The following is an 8,618-nucleotide window of genomic DNA, read 5'->3' on the forward strand; positions in this document are numbered from 1 at the left end:
CTTTGATGTTGGTCTGGGTTCTTTGAGGACGGGGACAAACACTTTTTCTTAGCCCTGTATTTTCATCTTTTATTTCATTGTTCCAGTTTCTGTTTGTTTCAGAGGGTTTAGTCCTCCTGCATCTTTCGCCCTCTGTTATATAATTTTATGCCTTTCCCTGTTAATGGTCATTTAGCTCCTGTTTTATTTTGGTAGTTTATTTACCCCCAGTGCCTTGCATTTATTAGCTGAAGCTATTTTTTCTCCCCTTGTGAAACATTTTGTTATTTGGATTTTGTGTTTTCTTCCTCATTTTTTTAATACAGATAGTTTTTTGTTGTATTCCATCTGTCTCAGGGTTCCTTTACCTGTAACCGTTGTCTTGTTCGCCATCTCATTGTGTTGGACTTGCCAAACAATTCAAAACATCCTAGTACACAGGCAACAGTTTTTCAATTCAACAAAAGTCTGTAAAGATGACTTCTAGATTTAATTATAGACATAAAAAGTTGTAAAGTCTTTATGTATCTGAGGAAATCTGTAGTGTGGGATTAATTTGATCCAGATCAAAATACTTTTTCTATCATCAAGCCCAGACATAATCAGATGTCTGTCTGAAAGGAAACCCACACTCAGCCAGGCACATAAACTGTTTTTACATTATCGCAGTTATCTTTTCATCTCCAATAAGTATGATGCACATGAACATGGAGTGCTATTTATAAAACACTTCACATTTTTGATTGACAGCTTTATTTTGAACAAATATAAATAAAATGAAAACCAAAATACATTTAAAAATAAAAAAAGAAAGCAGAAGTTATAAAACACACAAACAAACATTAAGTTCCCATCAATAACTCTATCTACATGCTCCAAATGGAGAACGACGAATTCATCTACTCTTTTTAATACTAGTTAATAATTTACCAATTAGTGTTCATAATCTAGACTAGAGATGGCACGATACCACTTTTTTATGTCCGATACCGATATCATAAATTTGGATATCTGCCGATACCGATATGAATCCGATATAGTGTTTTTTAATCAACAAAACTGTTTTTTAAATATCTTGCTGCATTTTGTATAAGTTCATACTCAAGTTTAAAACAACAACTACACTAAAGCTATTCTGTTATACCTGTATGCAAAAAAAAAATTTCATAGTTCAGCAATACTGATCAATCTAATAAACTTAAACCTACACCATCCTCCCTATTCTGGTATTTTAAAGAGTACTTAGCGTAAATATTAAGCAACCTAACTAATAGGGTTCCAACTCCCAGCAACAACAAAAATAAATAAATAAAAAATAGGGAACCACCCCTCACGCTCCACCTCATGATGCTTAATCGACGTAATCAACCTTAATTTGATGCAGTGTGAAAAAAAATGCACAGAAATCAATTATTTTTCAAGAAATATTAAATAGATTCAACATCTTTCTTCAACAAAATTGCAGACTGCACAGATGGTACCTTCCCAAAGGAAAAGTACTATAGCTTACTAGGGTATATATATTAGACTTAATAGTCACTATATACAGTAATTGACTTCTATTCATTTTGCATCAAATTAAAACTTTGGGTGTCAGATAATTATTTATTAAAAGCTCGACATTTTAAATGAGAATAAGAAAGAAAAGTATGTCTTAGGGCATGAACAGTGAAAAGGGGGCACAATCGGCCCCCCTGGCTAAACTTTGCTAGATCCGCCCCTGCACAGTTACCAGCCGTCAGCTACGTAGAAAAAGATCCTGGTGTAGAAAGTAATATTAAATAAATTCTAACAACAGCTTATCAAGCTTAAACGTGCTGCTGTTGTTCAGCCGCTGGTTTGCTCTTTCTGGTGCGAAGTGGGCCAAAAACAAAGACGGACTCGCGACAGAAAAGCTGATCAGCTGATCATTTAAGCAGTTTCACGATTGAAGTACCAGCCGGAGAGCGAGAGGCAGTCGCTCGTTAAGCTTAGCGTGGGAATGCTTTACAAACATTCAGAGATGGACTTACACGCTTGCTTTACTTCTCTCGGGGATAACTTTGTCGGAGATGAAATGCTAGCGGAGATGAAATGCCAGGTTGCTAGCGAAGCTCCACATGCTATCCAGACCACCGACAGGTCCCGCATGCCACAGCTGCTCTATCACGTGATGCACACTGCTCCAACTGCTAACGTTCTGCGGTGAGTTACGGCGTGTTGCAAGTTTTGTGAGGTGCTTTCGTGATATTTAATGGATCGGATTACATTTTTTATTTTTCTCCGATATCCGATCCAGTCATTTAGGTCAGTATCGGACCGATACCGATACGTAATATCGGATCGGTCCATCTCTAATCTAGACACACATAAAACACTATCACACTTGTGATACCTTGTAAAAACGTCTTTGCCTGTGTTTTCTAAGCACTTTGACATCCACAGCTTATCTTGATGTTTGTGTTTTCTCCTAAATAGCTTGATTGGATAATTTGTTATGACACAATAATGTAAATAGCAACAATGTTATAACAAATGTATCATTAGCATCTTTTTCATTATTTATTTCACTTCTAGTCTCATTGCACATTCAGAGCACTTTTTATTACAAGCCACATTTATTCAAACTTAAACATCTGTCAAGCTCACCAACAAACAACAACTTTGAGCTTCAGTATGTCCAAGGACACTTTAACTCTCACACAGGACCAGGTAAAGACTAAACCGCTAACTGGCAGATTGTTCTACCTTCTGAGCTACAGCCACCACATCACTGATTAAGACTACATATCACATTTAACACTTCATATATTTAGTGAGTTAGAGGATCAATAGGGGGTCCATGTCCCTCTTTCGGACACTCCCATAGGGCTTAAATCTGGAACTCGCAGCCAATTGCTCTTAGAACTGAAGAAGCTTCTGGGATGAAACGTCTTCAAGAAAACTTACAGAAGTTCAGACGATTTTCTTTCCAAGCTCCTTAGGCTGAACAACACCTTCATCACAAAATACAGGTAGCTGCTTTAAAAACAGAAAGGTTAACAACTAATATAATCTGTTGATATATCCTGTGTGACAATCTTAAGCCAAATTTCTTTTCCAGAGCTATTTTTTTCTAGGATTTTTCAATAGCAACGCTCCACCTCTATAATGTCTCTACTGTCTGGAACTTAAAAGAATTCGTGAATATCTGATTTCTGCACTCTCACTGTAATACGTATTACAGTGAGTTGTGTCAAGGACCAATTACTGATTTAACATGGCAACATTTATTGAGAGAAACCCCTGCTGTGGATCCTCCTACGACGCTCAACACACACAAATGCAGTTATTCTGCACACACATAGACAACCATCTGCCTCATTAAATTAGAGCCCTGCTGTGCTAGCCTGTTACCCACAACCCCTCATAGTGAGGCCATGAGCAAAGGGTCATGGGAGAGTGCGGGCTAATCAACAGCAGCCTGAATGTGCATGTGTCGGCATCTGTGTGAGTCATAAGGTAAGAGGATAATGGTGAGGGCAACGATCATGCGAGAGCGAAAAACCAGTAGAACAATCTTGTGGATTTAAAGGTAGATTCAATCTAAAAACTATACATTCATCCATCACATGGTGTCAGCAGCTTTCTGCTACCAAATATTTCATATTATTTAGATATTTTATATTACCTTTGTGGAACTGACAACATAATGAGAAGAGTGCAATAGAAACTCCATTGTGGAAAAGTCTGCAGCATGAAGAAGACTGACTACCCCAAAGCAGACCAGGCCTTCACTCTGTCTGCGCCCAGTTCAGCCCACCCACAGTGACAGCGGCCACGCTGTCTCACCTCTAATGTCCAGAATATTTACAGAGGAAAACATTTAACTGCTGGTCTGTCGTAGTTACAGTGCTGTACGCTCATGTGAAGCTGGTTAAAATGAGCAATCCCCTCAGGTCAGTGCTCAGAATGTATAACAACTCTATGTCAGCAGGTGTGAGCACATTTCTCAGGAAGCTACAGTTTACTTCTGAATCTTGTCCAATTAAGTCTTTATCACTGTGTCCTCTGAAATCAAGGCTCTGTCGTTGAGCTGTCGTACATGCATGGTCAGGCCTTCTTTGTTTTTTAAATCCTGTTCTGTTTGGCAGCATTTGCAATCAGAATTATGATCTGGATGCACAGTTGTGCCAAAAACATTTTGCTTTTCCAAGATTTTATAAATTCTCTAGAGGCTCCTCTTTTTCTTTTATCTGTTTATTGATTGATTTCTATCAGTGTTCTTCCAGTCACTACATTATATGTATAATATAATGTAATATAATAAGACAATGTAATAATATTGTATTGGCTTCCTGTTAAATCCAGAATTCAAAATCCTGCTCCTCACATACAAGGTCTTAAATAATCAGGCCCCATCTTATCTTAATGACCTTGTAGTACCATATCACCCTATTAGAGCACTTCGCTCTCGCTCTGCAGGCCTACTTGTTGTTCCTAGAGTATTTAAAAGTAGAATGGGAGGCAGAGCCTTCAGTTTTCAGGCCCCTCTTCTGTGGAACCAGCTTCCAGTTTGGATTCAGGAGACAGACACTATCTCTACTTTTCAAGATTAGGCTTCAAACTTTCCTTTTTGCTAAAGCATATAGTTAGGGCTGGACCAGGTGACCCTGAATCCTCCCTTAGTTATGCTGCAATAGACGTAGGCTGCCGGGGGATTCCCATGATGCATTGAGTTTTTCCTTTCCAGTCACCTTTCTCACTCACTATGTGTTAACAGACCTCTCTGCATTGAATCATATCTGTTATTAACCTCTGTCTCTCTTCCACAGCATGTCTTTATCCTGTCTTCCTTCTCTCACCCCAACCAATCACAGCAGATGGCCCCGCCCCTCCCTGAGCCTGGTTCTGCCGGAGGTTTCTTCCTGTTAAAAGGGAGTTTTTCCTTCCCACTGTTGCCAAAGGTCTTGCTCATAGGGGGTCATATGATCATTGGGTTTTCTTCTGCATGTGTTATTGTAGGGTCTACCTGACAATATAAAGCATCTTGAGGTGACTGTTGTTGTGATTTGGCGCTCTATGAATATAACTGAATTGAAAATTGACAATGGCTAAGCTGACAGGAAGAATAGAAAAAGGGAAGTTAGGAGAAAATATAATAAAAGGATAGCACACAAATAGAAATGCACAATGTAATGTACCAATGCTGCATCTCTAATAAAAACAAAACAAAAGGAAAAAGAACATATAGCACCTGGGACGCAGAAATATGAAAATGCACAGAAACATAAATCACCAATCTTCTTGTTGTGTGTGTGTGTGTGTGACTTCACTGTGAGGGCTAACTGTTTTTAAGCCAGAAGAAACCCACAGAGAAGTCTTATGGAGAGCTACAGGGTGAGCCCCTGCAGGCTGAGCTATAGAAGCCTGTTTTGCCCCTTGTACTACCTACAGATACTCACTCTGAAAATCAAGACGAAGAAATTATGCAACTTGGCAGCCGAAAACTTCACTGTAACACAAAATAGTACTCAGTGATTTGTGTGGCCCCCATGTGCAGCATAAGGGCTCCGAATGAGATGACAGATGACACCCTGGGTGTGGGGAGGGTTCTCCTCTCAGGGGATCTGGACCTGGGCATCAATGAGCTGCCTGCATGCTCTCGCCACATGAAATAGTCATTCACCAGGAAGAACCTAGGACCGACTCTACCAGCGTAGGGTCTGACAATGGATCCAAGGAGTACAGCCGGTACCTGATGGAAGTCAGGGTGCCATTAAGTAGCCTGCAGAGGTCTGTGCATCTGTGGCCCTTCATGGTTGTGCCTCCCCAGAACATTATGCTGAATGAAGTTACAGGCAGCAGAACGTTCTCCATACCATTGCACATTTGCAACATGTGCTCAGGGTGTACCTGCAAAAAGCACAGGGTGCCCATGGTGGGCCTGCCAATTCCTGTATTCTATGGCAAATGCCAGTAAGCCTCCATTGTGCCAGACAGTGTTCACAGAGCCCACTAGAGGATGCTGAACCCTCAGGCTTTCCTCAGGAACTTTGTTTTTGGTTGGAGACATTCACACCAGTTGGAGGTTATTTTGTAGGGCTCTGTTCCTCGTTGCACAAAGGAGCAGATACTTCTGCTACAGGACTGCACCTGTACAGTTACCTGTCCAGCTATCCTAGAGTTACTGCCTGTCTCCTGAAATCTCCTCCATGCCCTTGAGACTGTGCTGGTAGCAAAATGTCAATATTGATGTGCTTTCCTGGAGGTTTTGGACTACCTGCAAATCATTTCTAGAGTCCAGGTTTAGGAGGTGACTATAGCTGAAGAGGTAGGTCGTCTATTAATTGGAAGGTTGATGTTTTTATCTCTGAATGCTCCAGTCTGCATGCCAAATATCCTTGGGCAAGATACTAACTCCATGTTGCTCTCCATTGCATCCACTGCAGTGTGAATGCATGTGAATGTTAAATAGAAAGAAAGTGCTTGTATGAAAGGGCGAATGAGGCATGAAGCGCTTTAAGTGGTCAGGTAAAGTAGAAAAACACTATACAAGAATTAGTCCATCAGTCCAAGTATCGCCTTACGCTACCAAAGTGACTGTAGGCAAATGCAAAACTAGTAAAAAAAAAGAAGCAATCTCGAGGAGGCAAAAAGTGTCAGGACCACCTGTAAAACTTGTTTTGGGGGTTGGTCTCGTTGCAGTGACTGCTCCTGTAGTTATGTTTCAGGTTTTTCCTTTATAGTTTCTTCATAGTTGTGACTAATATATCTAATACTTGTATTGATAAACTATGTATTGATAGACTGTGTACCGGGCAGCATCAGTGCAGAGACGCCAGCAGGAACAACAAACTGATTCACAAAGTTGGAACCATCAGACTCAGTGAGTCCCAGGAGGTCACTGAACAAGCTCCAAACTGCTCTCCATCATGGACAGCTGATGAGACGCACCGCTCCACACTACCGAGGCTACAGAGCTCCTTCAGACCGGTTCAACCTGCTTCAGGTCCTGTCTCTATAAAACTGAATAATAACTTCACTCTGTGGCAGATAAAAGATGAATGTGACAAATATGATTCCACCCACCTGTTTTTTTTAATTTATAGTGCACGTGTTATTTATTAACACAAAGTCTAACACTCTTACACAATGTCAGTTTTACTTTGACAGTTTTTTAACTTAAAATTGACTTTGTTCTTTCACTGGTGTGTATGTTGTTTACTGTAGACTCCATCCATCCATGCGTTGTCTCATCTGTTTCGGAGTTTCTTCATGTTACAGGAGGATATGTTTGTATTTGAGATCTTTAAGCCTTCTTCACTTTGTCAGCAGCTCTGACAGTAATCAGACCAGGGTGAGTGAAGCTAAGCTTTCCCAGAAATGTGGCCAATCACAGTTAATTCATTATTAACAAGGAGGGTCGGGAGGGTCCCTTCAATTCAAATATTATAGGAAGATTACATCTTTTGTATGTACTTAGGTTATCTTTATATAATTTTAACATGTGTTTCGTGACTTGAAATATTTAAGTGTCATGAATATGCAAAGAATTCCAAAGTCAGGCCTCTGGGAAAATACTTTTTCACAGCACTGTCTTCCCTGGCTTCACACTCACTTTTTGTCGATTCCTTAGTTCAGACAGGAAGTTTATTTTCCCACCTTATGACATTTATTTCTTAAAAAATGTTCTTCTTTCCGCCTTGTATCTCAGATCACAGCGCGGTCCTGCCTACCACCCACTCCTGCTCAGCTATGCAGGACTGTGGTTACTGTTACTGCAACTTTTCTGAAATGGCTTTAACGTGGGCCTCGCCTAATGTGACTTGCATTTAGCAAATAAACTCAACGTAATCAAACTGTTACTCAGTATGACGTTAGCTTGTAAGCTATGTTGTTGTTTAGCCATCTCTTGTCAGCTCTGCAGAGACTGGAGGGTCGCATTTCTGATCTGCTGACAATAACAACTTGCGACAATATCGAGATTAAATGAATCATGTTCAAGTAGGTCTTGTTCAGTTACACCCCTAACTGCAGTTCAGGAGTGAAGCTTAATGTGATGAGGAAAAGGATGAGAGGGATGAGAAGGGGAGTAGTGGTGAAGGAGGTGAAGAAGATGAGAAAGAAAAAGCCAGAGAAAATGAAAATACATGTAACAGTTTTAAATGGTCAGATATTGTTTGTAACTACAAAGTACTACGAGTATCAGGGCCACACGAAGAAAAACACAGATATCACCGAGCATCCTGAGAATAAAGTTGAAAGTACCAGATTAAAGTCGTAATACTATTTCGAGAAAAAAGTCAAAATGTGGACATTACAGTCGCTCCCCCCTCCCTCCCCCGACCCCCTCCCCACCCACCAACACCACACCGCCCACAAAGCCAGTGGCGAGGGATCTACATGTCCAAGGACCGTCTGAGCTTCAGCTGTAATTGCTTTAGTTCTATTGTGGGAATCAATGACCTTTGGAAAAAGAAAAACTCCCCTCTGACTCTGTTTTTTCTCTTCTTCCTTCTTGCACACAATCTAACAAGGAGTAAATTGCTTTGACAGTTTGAAAGTGTTGCAGGGGAGAAAGAAAAGCACTGAAGGGCTTTTTATGACCACAGCTGGAAAAGTGATGCATATATACATATATATATATATACACACACACATATATATATATACACACA

At 40.3% G+C, this 8,618-nt stretch overlaps 1 protein-coding gene across 1 annotated transcript in view; it reads right to left on the reverse strand.

Annotated features, from left to right (window-relative positions):
* Positions 1–8,618, reverse strand: part of tenm3 (teneurin transmembrane protein 3) — a gene marked incomplete in the record, with an annotated part of 240,891 nt that overhangs the window by 101,035 nt on the left and 131,238 nt on the right.

This window comes from Haplochromis burtoni, unplaced genomic scaffold (genome assembly GCF_018398535.1).
Source record: "Haplochromis burtoni strain Fernald_Lab_line unplaced genomic scaffold, NCSU_Asbu1 Contig_437, whole genome shotgun sequence".
In the NCBI taxonomy this organism is placed as follows: Eukaryota; Metazoa; Chordata; class Actinopteri; order Cichliformes; family Cichlidae; genus Haplochromis; species Haplochromis burtoni.